At 41.3% G+C, this 14491-nt stretch overlaps 1 pseudogene; it reads left to right on the forward strand.

Annotated features, from left to right (window-relative positions):
• The first annotated feature begins 207 nt into the window (after positions 1-207).
• The window catches only part of LOC122213141, a 41484-nt pseudogene continuing 27200 nt past the window's right edge, over positions 208-14491 (forward strand).

A 14491-nucleotide genomic window follows, 5' to 3' on the forward strand; every position in this document is an offset into this window, starting at 1 on the left:
CCCAAAGATGTCTGTGTCCTAATTCTCAGAAGCTGGCAATATGTTATTTTTACCTGATGCACACTTTGCAGGTGTGATTAAGTGAAACAGTTTTAGATGGAGAGGTTATCTTGATTCTCTACACGCACCCAGTGGAATCCCAAGGATCCTTATTAGAGGATCAGAATCAGCAGCAGAAGCTGTGATGACAGAAGCAGAGGTGGTGATATGTGGCAAAAGCCACAAGTCAAAGACTGTATGCGGCCTCTAAAGGCTCCGGAAGTAGCCAGCCAGAGTAACACCTGCGTTCTAGACTTCTGCCTCCAGAACCGCATGATTGCGAATGTATGCCATTGTGCCCATGGGAATAATCCAGTAGAGAAGAAAAATTTAGCAATGCAGTAAAGGGAATGAGGAGTTGCCACAATGATGCTCTGAGGAAGGAGGATGGGACAGGGCTTAGTGGACAAGGAGAGGGATTGGCTTCTCCTCCAGATGAGTTTTTCCATAAGAGCAGGAGGTGGGAGAAAGGTAGACCAGAAGGCATTGTATGTTGCTAAATGGGTAGATGTATACATATATATATATATATACATATATATATATACACACATATATATATGTGTGTATATATATATATGTATATATATATATACGTATATATATATATATATGGTTTGGAAAGGAGCAAGTGGTTTGAGCTTGTGTGGATAAGCAGTGAAGAGAGAATATTAGTGTGTTGAGAAAAGACAAAAACATGGTACAATCCGTGTATTGCAATTCTTGGTAGGAAGGTTATTTGGGGTCCATAGAGACCCTCCAGCAAAGGACCAAGATGCTTGTCCATTCTTTCCTTAACAAAGAGAAGAATTATAAAGGGTTTCAAGGTGATCGATATTTGGATATCCTACCAACACCTGAACCTACTCTGTTTTGCATTTCATTATAATAATTATTATTATTATTGTTTGAGTAAGATGTGTACAAGATTATGAATACATCGAGGCAGGAGTAGTAACTGATCTGTATCCCTCCTAGTGTATCCATTTATTTGCACATGTGGTCATTCTTCCATATGCCCATTTATTTATGCATCACGCACTGAACAAGTATCTAGTTCAAGTTCAGAGTCCAGAGTGCTAACCATGACGGAGTGGATCTAATTCAGGTTCCATGATACACATGGCCCCTGGCTGCCTGCAGTGGCAGAGGCATGGAAGGGAAGATAACAGTTCAAGTGGAACGAACCAAGTGTGGGATCATCATAGTGCTCAGCGACAAGCAAGCCTACTCGTCTCTGATGGTTCGGGAACTGAGCATCCAGATCAGACCAGGCAGCTCAGGAATCAAAGATGGGATTTGAGGTCCTTGATGCTGAGCTTGGAGGATGAACGTAGACAATACTATTTCCAAAATAGTAGGACTCCAACAAGGAAACTTTATGATAAATACTACATTAAAAAAATTAAGTTTATTTACTTTGAGAGAGAGAGTGAGAGAGAGAGAGAGACAGAGAACTAGTTGGGGAGGGGCAGAGAAAGAGAGGGAGACAGAGAATCCCAAGCACAGAATCTGTCTGCACAGGACTCAACATGGGGCTCGAACCCAGGAGCCATGAGATCATTATCTGAGAGGAAACCAAGAGTCCGACGCTTAACTGAGTCACCTAGGCACCCCAGGAATTACTATAGTTTAATTATGTTTCAAATATTTAAATTAAAAAAAAATTTAAGGTTTATTTATTTTCAAGAGAAAGAGAGACAGAGTGTGAGCGGGGAAGGGGCAGAGAGAGAGACACACAGAATCTGAAACAGGCTGCAGGATCTGAGCTGTCAGCCCAGAGTCCGATGCGGGGCTCGAACTCGTGAACCGCAAGGTCTGACCTGAGCTGAAGTCGGTCGCTTAACCAACTGAGCCACCCAGGCGCTCCTAAAATATTTAAATTTTAATAAACAAAAGCAAGAATATATACACTAAAAATCCCAGATTTTCTCTGTTATATTTTAAGGCCATACATTGTGTGTTTTTCTGTTTTTTTTTTCTGTCAAATACTGTTTAAAAGAGCTTGTAAATAATTTTCCTAGAAGTATCTGAAAACTAAGGGATTTGTTAATGAGCTCTTAAAATGTTCACATTTAGGTCATAAAAGACTTAAAATTAATCATATATCAGTGCTTAGAAAATGTATATAGACTTTGTGTTTGTAGAATACACTCATTTATCTCTAGCAACATTTGCAAAAATAGCGCACCAAACCACGTGACCTAAATATTTACCCTCTGGCATTTAAATTAAGCTGATTAATATTATTCATCATCCTGTCTCCACAAAGTAAACGGCTGCTAAGACACAAGCAGTACAGGATGTCTCAGATTTCAAAACATTACTCATGCCTATTTTAAGGTACTGAACCTGAATCGGTAACCAAGGCCGGCTCCAAAGGGAAGGAGTTAACCTCATCTTGTAAACTGTTATCCAGGGCTGTGTATGCCGTTCTGTGTTTTGTTCCTGTATCTTCACCGTATGAAGGGAATTGAAATTCTGGCTTAGTTGAAGCAGGGTTCTGGACAGCAGAGAATGCTGTCATTAGGGGCGCAAAGAATCATTTACTCGATCAGAGAGAAAGGGTATTTCTGGTTTATCACAGCCCATCCAAATTTAAGGGTCAAACTCTTATTCCTTAGGGATACACAAAAGCAATGTGTTGCATTGGAACGATTCTGTTACAAGGACCTTCCAGCTTTGCATCACTTATTTTTTCCTCTCTTGTCCAAATGACTCTAGCAAAAATATTACTTGTGTCACATTCTACCCATAATTCTTCGCAGTGCTCTTTCACTCTGGGCGTGCACATTTGATTCCCCATGATGGTCTTAAATCCAATCATACATCCATCACCAGGAAAACAAATTAAGTGGAGTACCTTTGCAGATAAAGCAGGGACGCTCCTGACTCAGACTGGAAGGAATAATGTTAATCCCATTACAAATGTTGTGCTGATGTCACGTAAGGAAAACAGATGGCTCTTTCAACCCTGCTTCTCATTTGTCATCCTCCACTGTGAGGGCTCAGCCATACTGGGTTGAATATCTCCCTGTAATATTCTCTCTGAATAGCGGTGGGAATTCATAGAATGGGAGCCAGATGTGTGGTGGTTTGTGGGATCTAAACGCTGCCACCGAAAAATTCACAAGGAAAACCGTTGGAGGTTTTAAAGGGCCTTACAGGGGCGCCTGGGTGGTGGCTCAGTTGGTTAAGCTTCCGACTTCAGCTCAGGTCATGATCTTGTGGTTCATGAGTGCGAGCCCACATCGGGCTCTGTGCTGACAGCCTGGAGCCTGGAGCCTGCTTTGGATTCTGTGTCTCCCTCTCTCTCTGCCCCTCCCCTGCTCTCTCTCTCTCTCTCAAAAATAAATAAACGTTAAAAAAAAAAAAGAGTTTAAAGGGCACTGCATAATCTCTCCATGGCCACCTTTCTCCATCGTGGAGAGCACCTATTAAGCAGAGGTCAAAGTCAACCCAACAGACAAAATGGAGGGTTTCTGTGTGATACTCTCCCTGGAAGGAGTGTAAATACCAATCCAGCAATCACTTTACGCCACATCCTATTGGCTGGTTGCCAGTGTCTTGACCAGATCACTTTCTTCAGCATTGTACATGTCCTTTGTGACACAATTATAATCATTGGTAATCACAGCTCAATGTTATCTAGAGGGAATTGAGTCAGTAGTGGAAATCAAATAGCAGATGGGTTGAATTTACTAAAAACTTAAAACTGAAACTGAAACTTCTGTGCCTAGGACAGCGCTGTCATAGGTAAACAGAATGAGCTTTAATAAATATTCGTTGGAATTATTCCAAAATTATTTGATTTTCAAAATGTGTCTCATGTGATGGCAAGCTACTTGCTTACAAAAATACAGTATTCAGCTATCCCACGAATGCGTTTTTTTACATCCTTTCCTTTCAGTTTTTAATTAAATTCCAGTTGGTTCACATACAGAATAACATTAGTTCCAGGTACACAAGTTAGTGATTCAACAGCTCTATACATCACCCAGTGCTCATCGCGACAAGTGCGCTCCTTATCAATGATCCATTAATCCATACCCCTACCCACCTCCCCTCTGGTAACCCACAGTTTGTTCTTTATAGTGAGGAATCTGTTTCTTGGTTTGCCTCTATCTCTCACTCTCTTTTCCCCCTATGCTTCTTTGTTTTGTTTCTGAAATTCCACATATGAGTGAAATCATACGGTATTTGTCCTTCTCAGACTAACTTATTTTGCTTAACATAATACCCTCCGGTTCCATCTGTGTTGTTGCAAATGGCAAGATAGAATTCGTTTTTATGGCTGAGCAATATTCCTTTGTATACATATGCCACATTTTCTTTTTTCCATTCATCAGTCGATGGACCTTTGGGCTTTTTCCATAATTTGGCTATTATTAATAATGCTGCTGTAAACGTAGTGGTGCATGTATCCCTTTGAATTAGTGTTTTTGTATTCTTTGGATAAATGCCTAGAAGTGCAATCGCTAGATCATAGGGTAATTCTCTTTTTAACTTTTTGAGAGACCTCCATACTGTTTTCTAGAGTGGCTGCACCAGTTTGCATTCTTACCAACAATGTAAGAATTGGTTCTTGCGTTGCTGATTTTAGCCATTCTGAGAGGTGTGCAGCGATATCTCATTATTGTTTTGATTATTTATTTATTTATTTATTTAGAGAGACAGCACGAGACGAGGGGGCGGGGGCAGAAGGAGAGGAAAAGAGAGAATCCTAAGCAGGCTTTGCACTGTCAGTGCAAAGCCTGATGCAGGGCTCAGTCTCACAAACCATGAGACCATGACCTGAGCTGAAACCAAGAGTCAGATGCTTAACCAACTGAGCCACGCAGACGCCCCTGTAATTTTGATTTTTATTTCTCTCATGATGAATGATGGTGAGCATCTTTTCCTGTCTGTTGGCCATCGGTATGTCTTCTTTGGAAAATGTCTATTCATGTCCTCTGCCTATTTTTTTTTTTAAGTTTATTTATTTTGAGATGGACAGAGATAGTGTGAGCCAGGGAGGGGCAGATCGCACACAAGAGAGAGAGAGAGAGAGAGAGAGACAGAGACAGAGAGAGAGAGAGAGACAGAGAGAGAGAGAGAGAGACAGAGAGAGAGAGAGAGACAGAGAATCCCAAGAAGGCTCCGTGTTGCCAGCTGTAGAGCTGGATGTGGGGCTCAAGTCCACAAAACTGTGAGATAATGACCTGAGCTGAAACCAAGAGTCAGATGCTTAACCGACTGAGTCACCCAGGCACACCTCTGTATGTTGATTCTGTATCCTGTGACTTGAGTGAATATGTGTATCAGTTCTAGCCATTTTTTGGTGGAGTCTTTTGGGTTTTCCATAAAGAGTATCATGTCATCTGCAAAGAGTGAAAAGTTTTGCTTCTTCTTTGCCAATGTGGATGTCTTTCATTTCTTTTGTGATTTGATTGCTGTGGCTAGGACTTCTAGTACTGTGTTAAATAACAGTGATGAGAGTGGACATCCCTGTCCTCTCCTGACTATAGAGGAAAAGCTCTCATTCGTTCCCCATTGATGATAGTAGGTGGGCTTTTCATACATGGCTTTTATTATATTGAGGTATGCTGAACACATTTTGCCGAATTATATGACCATATGAAATTGGCATTAATAAATAGCAATAATCCACATGAAAGTATAATCCACAAATAATCTGAATATCCAGAAACCTTAAATGAACACTCTAGGTGTTATGGAATCCCCTCTTCCCAGGTATGCCAACATTGGTTGGATCTCACTTGACTGGATTATAAATTCTTTGAGTGTAATAACATGATAGTAAAACTCTACTTAGCATACGCTACATGGTCAATGTCTTTTGGCTAGCCTGAGCAGGTGTGTGGATGTGTGTGTGCACATGCGTGCACACCCGTGGAGAGAGAGACACACACACGGACCCAGAGAAGACCAAATTAACCTTGTCAGGCTTCAAGAATCACTTACCCCCGGATTTAATAGCATGAGAAGCAGGCATAAATGGAACGACTTGGAACACTGGAGGACAAAGACACGCTCATGATTCATGAATGCTGAAAATGATGACATTGGAGGGAGGGGCACATTGTAAGAAAGATAATCTCACACTCACGTATTTTATCAAAACACACGGCCACAGAAACACATAACTGAGGGCCATTTCAGGACGCTGCCATTTAAGCAATGCCGTGAATATTAGAGAAAATACATATATGGTTAGTACAGTAGCTGAGAAATAGACGCTCAATAAACACTTCCTGATACAGCATTCGTGTGCTCCATGAAAGGAAAGGAAGATCTCCAGAAGCATACATCGGGAGAGTTTTGTGGTCACTGCTCTCACTCTCCCCATCTGCACAGATAGCATTGGGCCAACTGGCCAGAGGGGCCTGTGATGTACAGCACAACACACAGGTACAGGTGCCCGCGGAGGGCTGATGGCTTTGCTTCCCCTCTGGACTCCCTCTACTCTACTTACTCTAACTGCCCTCCTGGCCTGGAAGGGGAAAACTGACTTTGACTTGTTTAAAAGCATTAGAGCATGCATGATTGTGATTCAGGGGGTTATTATCTCCAACAAGATAAATAGAGGACACTCAATCATGTTGAAATCTTGGTGGAAATGAAGTTTGGGTATCAAAAAGTTAGACGTAGCATATTTTTGGTATAATCTTAAATGGTTCTTATGTGATTCTGAGTTTGGTTGTAGCCCTAAAGTACAGATAAGAAACCTGAAGAATAAAGATTTGAGGCATTTATCAGGGATCATTCTATTAAATTTATCTAGTGATCTTTCAAACTGATGTCTTTCCCCCCTGTAATGTAAATTCCAGGCGGCGGGGGGTAGAAGGGGTGAGTTGGATACAACAATGACCATGAATCAAATCATTTTAACTGAACACTGAATGCCTGTTTTATGCGAGCACCATTATAGATGCTGTCGGCAGTAAGCAGGACAAAGATCCTGGGACCTGCAGCACCGACGGCTTCAGTTTAATGAAAAAAGGAATTAAGCGTGACCACTGTCCAAAAGTCTATAAAAAGAAGTTAAAGGAAATAGAAGAGAGGGTTGAATTGATGGTTAAGATTATAAGGCTACGGGCACCTGGGTGGCTCAGTCGGTTAAGCATCTGACTTCGGCTCAGGTCATGATCTTGCGGTCCGTGAGTTCGAGCCCTGCATCGGGCTCTCTGCTGTCAGCACAGAGCCTGGAGCCTGCTTTGGATTCTGTGTCTCCCTCTCTCTCTCTCTGCCCACCCCTCGCTCAAAAATAAATAAACATTAAAAAAACAAACAAAAGATTATAAGGCAAGATTTCATTGAAGTGGTATAGATAAATATCAGAAAAAATATGTATATACCATATGAATTATACATATACATATATATATATATATATATATATATATATATACAGCATATACATATATATATACACACACACTAGGGGTGCCTGGGTGGCTCAGTCGGTTGAGCAGCTGATTCTTGGTTTTAGCTCAGGCCATGATCTCACGGTTCATGAGTTCGAGTCCCACATGGGGTTCTGCACTGGCGTTTGACTTTCTCTCTCTCTCCCCCTCTCTCTGCTGTGTTCTCTTGCTCTCTCTGTCTCTCAAAAAAAAAACAAAAACAAAAACAAATAAACTTAACAAAATATGTATATTAGACATATATATATGTATATATTCTGACACATTCAATATATATGCCACATATACACTATATATATATATATGTACATATGGCTGTGTATTCTAACATATATGCTATATATTGTACATATTCTAGACGTGTGTGTATATATGTATATCTATTTGTGTCTATTTCAGTCTATTACTAAATGAATAACTACTTTGAGAAATTAACCTAATCTTTCTCCTTAATAAAACCATTGAGTTGCTAAGCTCACCGACCTCCTAGGGTTTTGGTTGGAAAGATGAAGTACACTCAGCCATGAGGAGCCAAGACCTTGGTCTGATGCAGAGTAAACCCACCATACACAGCCCTGGCCATTATTTTATTTATTTTTGAGACAGAGAAAGACAGAGCATGAGCAGGGGAGGGGCAGAGAGAGAGGGAGACACAGAATCTGAAGCAGGCTCCAGGCTCTGAGCTGTCAGCACAGAGCCCGACGTGGGGCTCAAACTCACGGACCTCGAGATCATGACCTGAGCTGAAATCAGAAGCTTAAGCGACTGACCCACCCAGGCGCCCCTACACTTTTCTTTTTTTAATAGGTTGTGAAGTCCAACATTTCTACACACCCATCCCCCTTATGCTGGCCATAGGGATCCTGTTCTGATGGTAAATTATTAATTTAACAACCCTATAAACAAGGTTGTAAACTGTGTAAATTAACAAAACAATTCATTTCCCAAGGAAAGCCGCTGTTCCTTCCAGTGCCAAATGGAGGCTCCAGTCCCTCCATGTGTCTTCATTGGGTTAATCCCAGGCTGCCTGGTTATGGTGTTTGCACAGCAGGTTCAACCGTAGAGCGTCAACGTCTCCACATACGAATTATGCTTGAGATCTGATCAAAACTGGTGATGGCACGGCAAAATTGATATAGATAATGGTGTCATTTGCTTACAGAGTGCGCTTGAAACAGGATTTTGAAACCACTCTGTTTTCTCTCCCGCTGGAAGATATCGCAGGAGTTAGCCAACACTGCATCATTAAACTGGAATAACAAGACAGCTAAAAGTGAATTTATCTGTGTGGGCAGTCATTTTGGACGACTTCGTTGATAGCACCATATGTTAGCTACAGTTGGCACCTTCCACAGGGAATTGCAAATGTTTACAGATGCTTTGAGGGAGACGTTCTTTGTGTTCTCACGCAGGGCTTGGCACGAGGAGGTGCTTGCCCAGGAAAGATGACAGAAAGGTATATTTTTGATCCACTATTTTTTCTGCACTCCATCTTTTTTTCCTGTGTTCCATATTTAAAAGACTTCATTTATCCGGGGTGACTCGGAGGCTGAAGATAAAGTGTGGCTTCCCGATCTCCACCCTTGGCTCCTGTCTCCTGTCTTCCCACCGTGGCTTGGTAATAGATCATTTTGAAACTCTCAGACACAGTGTGGAAACAACTTGTTCAGAATTATGTTCAATGGAGTCATTTGTTCTATAGAGGTTGTTCTTTGAAGCTCTTGATAGAGTTTTTAGAATGGCATTTTGAGTCCTCTTAAAAATCAATCAGAATGTCAACAGGAGAGAATTTCCGCTCAAGAAATGTGTTATAATTATTAAATTGGGACTAGAAAGTGAAAACAAAATTCTATATGTTATCAGCTCTCCTTGTAATAGTCGCTACAAAAACTTCCCAGGTGAAATTTGTGAGGAAAATTAAACATAGAATTTTTTTTTTTTTTTGCCCATGACTATCTCAAAGTGTCCTAGTCTGGAATATAAATTATATGCTCACCCTAGTTATGGCTTGTATTCTCACTTTCAGCCCAGTTCTCACCCTCCATGAAAGCCAAGGTTCCTGGGTAACTGCGGATGGATGGAACCAAGCCTTGCCTAGGCTCTTGCATCATGGAAACATCACAGAAGCCATCATGGCGGACAGAGCAAGTGAGTCCCACCTGCATCTGCCTCCACTTATCTTGGTGACTTTGGACATATAATCTACATTCCTGGGCTTTAGTTTTCACATTGATAATACTAAGGATTTGGGGGCAAAAAGTATTTTCCAAACCTAGCTCTGACAGCATCTAACTACCACTTTGAGTTCACTTTCCTTCATGCAGCATCCTGGAGATGTGGCTTTCCTGGTTGGGCTATAGTTCTCAGCTGTCTTTTGTCTATTGGAATCATGTGACTCATTCTTACAGATGGAATATGAATGGATCTTTGTGGTTCACATATGGCCAAAGCAGTATAAAAGTAGGTATACTGAGGCACCTGGGTGGCTCAGTCAGTTAAGCGTACAACTTCAGCTCAGCTCATGATCTCATGGTTCATGAGTTCAAATCCCAAGTCAGGCTCTGTGTTGACAGCTCAGAGCCTGAAGCCTGCTTTGGGTTCTTTCTCTGTCTCTGTCTCTCTCTCTCTCTCTCTCTCTGCCCCTTCTTTGCTGCTGCTCTCTCTCTCAAAAATAAACATTAAAAATTTAAAAAAGGTATACCTCCTCTATTGTTTTTTTTTTCCTCCCACCCATTGGCTGAATGGAAAGGAATTCCAAGTCCTAAAGAAAATAGAACACAGATTAGAGAAGTCTAAGTCCTTGAATGACCAACCATGAGCAAAGCCACCCACCAATGTTTGATTTTACATAAATAAGAAATAATTTTCTATTTTTCTTCAGCCACTGAGATTTCTAGGGCTATTTGTAATAGCATCCAACAGATCATAAATGCGTTATTGCCTTTGAATCTAATTTGAGCTTTGACCTAGTAATCATTGACATTCCCATCCAAACTTGAATACTTTCCAGTCAGACAGGTCAGATGCTGAGAATACAGTGTTTGTTTTTTTCTGTCCTTGGGGAAAACATATATATGTAATATATAATAATACACACACACACACACACACACACACATATATATATATACATATATAAAACATGGCTAAAGAAGCAGTGTTAAAACAGGTAACTTGACTTAGTGGTAATTGGAGATTAGACCCCACTCTGCTAAATAATGTAGAGGTCAGTGTTATCAGCAAAGGTTTAAACACAACATTGTTTAGGTCAAAATCAGAATTAGAGACATCTCTACTTAGAAGGAAAACCATGCAGTTATAAGAAGAGAGAGAGAGAGAGAGAGAGAGTGAGTGTCTTATAGACAAAGAAACACCACCCGCAGAAATGAGTGACATAAATGGATTAATATCTATGGAATTAAGATCAGAAATAGAGACATAAAAATAAGATCCAAGAAAGCAAGGACATGGATGAGGATTTTCAGATGTCCCAATACAAATGTACCCAAGCAAGCATAGGACAGAGAAGAGAGAGGAAGATCCCCACTGGAGACACAGAAGCAGAAAGAAGGAAATAGTTTTAGCCCACACAGTTTACAATGTAACCAATTCTATTTGGAAATGCTCCTTTAGGGATGCCTAGCTAATGCATATATAAAGTTTTAATTTATAGCATGGATTTGGTGATTTTGTGCACCATTTGTTTTTAATGTGTGTGTATTTTGTTTTGTTTTGTTTGAGAGAGAGAGAGAGACAAGCACCAGTGGGGGATGGGGAGAGAGAGAGAGAGAGAGAGAGAGAGACAGAATCCAAAGCACGCTCAAGGCTCCAAGCTGTCAGCACAGAGCCTGACGAGGGGCTCGAACTCGCAAACTGAGATCATGACCTGAGCTGAAGTCGGACACTTAACCAACTGAGCCACGAGACGCCCCCATTTTTGTGTTTTTATAATCCAAATGTGAAGAGGTGTTTCCAGTATCAATACAGCTTTCATAGAGATGCCCCATGGAATTGGCAGTAACTGTTCTAGGAGGTGAAGGGCGGCCATTAACAAATATTTGGGTGGTAGAACAGGTAAAATCGCAGCTGAGCACATCATTATGTTGCTAATTCTGTTCTGGATGTCTGTCTGTTGTGCTTGGTGTGTGTGTGTCTGTGTGCATGTAGGGACAGTTACACGTACACACACAATCCTCAGTATGAAAACTACCTGTCTAAACGGAAATAGATAACGTTTTCCTGAGAAAAATTTAGAGCCCTTTTGTGAAGTCTTTTAAGGAATTGATATATCAATATTTTCTGTTTGGAGAGAATTAAATGCAAAATGACAATGGGAAAGGAATCATAGCAAGTGACTCAGGATGAAAAACAGCAAGGGAAATATAATAATAATATATTCAGGGGCAACGTGTGATTGCCAAAACGTGGAGAATTTTCCATACAAGAGATGCATTGACCTCTGACAATTAGAATATAAGTAGAACAAAATTTTGAAACCGCAGGGTGGAGATAATAAATATACCAGATATTTAAACTACAGTGATTATTATCATAGTTTTGCATGAAATTTGGCGTGAGCTTTGCAGCCATCGAAACATAAAAATGAAAGTCATATCTGTTTTCAGCGCCTAATAAAAGAAAATATCATTAATTTTTTTTTCTAACACGGATCACTGAAACTAATTATCGCCACAAAATTGCCATATGGTCACTGAACAAGAAATTGGACAAACCTAAAAAGTGGTTTTACACAAGAGAAACTCCTTATGTGGCAGTAACTTGTATCTATCCTCAGAAAAAAGCTAAGTATCCCCTATGCCATTACTCACTGAAGTGATATTTGTGAGAAGGTAATCAAATGAGATTTAACACCTAACCTGAGGCAAGGACAAATTTAAAAATTGTTGGAATGAATGGATGGATCGCAGGCATCCATTGATTTTCAACTTGCAGTGACAGATGCCATCAATCACCGATACTATTTACTTTCCCTGTGTGTGCGTGTGTTAGAATTGGGGGGGGAGGAGGTAAAAATGTACACTGTTGTGTGATTTAATATTTGTAACTGGCAAAGGAGGCACTAAAACAGAATGCCCCTCCCCCCACTACGACTGCCCCTCCCCTGGCAAAATGGCTCCCTCCCTGCTGGAGAATTGAGCAAAATCAGTCACTTATAGCTATAAAATAGCAGGAAATTAATCTGAAAAGTCCCAAGCACAATCTCTAATGTGGGTACACAAATAAGTCAAGGAGTTCCCGCAAAATCAAGCCAGTAAGTTAAAGAGGAACTTAAATTTACTCAGCAGGGTTGAATTATGGCAAACGCCCTGTGTGGACTTCTTAACTTACAGCCAGTTTCTCCATGAAGAATTATTTAATGATATTTTTAGTGCAAAAGAAATCACCTTTGGTGCCATTTTAATATATTTGTTGATTTTTTGAAGTTTATTTATTTTGAGAGAGAGAGAGAGAGGGAGAGACTGTGAGTGGGAGGGGCAGAGAGAGAGAGAGAGAGAGAGAATTCCAAGCAAGTGCTCTCACACACCCTGACACCATGACCTGAGCCGAAACCAAGAGTCCGATGCTCAGTCGACTTAGCCACTCAGGTGCCCCTACAGTGCTTAAAAGAGAATCTCAGTTATAAGAAACAAGTGGACCATTCCTAGAATCTAAGCATTTTTAAATGCTTTGTAGAAATCCATAACAAGTCCACGTGCTAAAAACATTCTGAAAACCCCCAAACTATGTATAAAGTGAGGGAACCCAAAAGGAAATGCCAAGGCACTCAGAGAATTGTATTTTGGGCAAAGTAGTTATTTGGAGAATTGATCATTAGGTAGGGTTTTTGCTTTTGTTTTTGTTTTTGTCTTAGAAACAAACCCACTGACAGTGCACATAGAGAGGGGTGGCACGGCCATGACCAAGAGAGAGCAGGACACGCACCGTCCTGGCCAAGGTACCTGTTCCACCTAGAGTGTTCTCAGGCTGGGGCTGGCAAAGCACAGAGGCAGAGTCAGAGCTATTGCCTTGATGGCAGGCGTGGAGACCCAGGAACCAGCAAGCGACAGTACGTGTGCATATCTGTGTTCTCACATGTGTTTCCATATATGGACACAGTGCATTCAGAATGTATAAAACCCCTCAAAAGCTGATCTAGGGAAACAGGTCAGGGGTAAGACGCCTCAGCTCCCTGAGGGCCCCAGAGGCTAAGGAAACATCAGGAAAGGGAGAACATCATGCTTTGTGCTGGACGCCCAAACCTAGTCCTTCCTGTTCTGCCGCTTAGACTTGCTGTGTGACCTGGGGCAAGATAGTTACCATGCCTGAGTCGTGGAAAGATTCACTGGATGGTCACAACTGCCTTCAGGACCCCAGATGTTCCTTGACTTTCTCATCTTGAGTCCTTAGAACACTTAGCCTTTGTCCCGCCCACCTGGTCCATCCGGTCACCTGTTCTGACCCATACTTACCCCATCCTGTTCATATACTTGGGGACCTCTTGCCCAGAAGTTTGCACCCTCACAGTTTGAGCAACAGCTGTGGCTTTAAAAACAAACAAACAAACAAACAAACAAAAACTACTGTTAAAATTAAGTAGAGAATGGGGTACCTGGTGGCTCAGTCAGTTGAACATCTGACTCTTGACTTTGGCTCAGGTCATGATCCTGGGGTCCCGGAATCGAGCCCCACCTCAGGATCCATGCTAAGCATGGAACCTACTGAAGACTCTCTCTTCCTCCCTCCCTCCCCCCCCCCCCCCCCCGCTTTTCTTTCTCTTATCTTATCTCACAGTTTATAAGTTTGAGCCCGGCATGAGGCTCCATCCTGACAGTGCAAAGCCTGCTTGGGATCCTCTCTCTCCCTCTCTCTGCCCTTCTCCTTCTCTTGCTCTCTTTCTCTCTCTCAAAATAAATAAACTTAAAAAAAAAAAAGGACTCTCTTTCTCTGCCCCAATCACACACACTGTCTCTAAAATAAAAAAAAAAAAAAAATTAAGTAAAGAGATGGTCTACTTGGAAGAATTA

The sequence above is a fragment of the Panthera leo genome, chromosome A2 (assembly GCF_018350215.1).
Source record: "Panthera leo isolate Ple1 chromosome A2, P.leo_Ple1_pat1.1, whole genome shotgun sequence".
NCBI lineage: Eukaryota > Metazoa > Chordata > Mammalia > Carnivora > Felidae > Panthera > Panthera leo.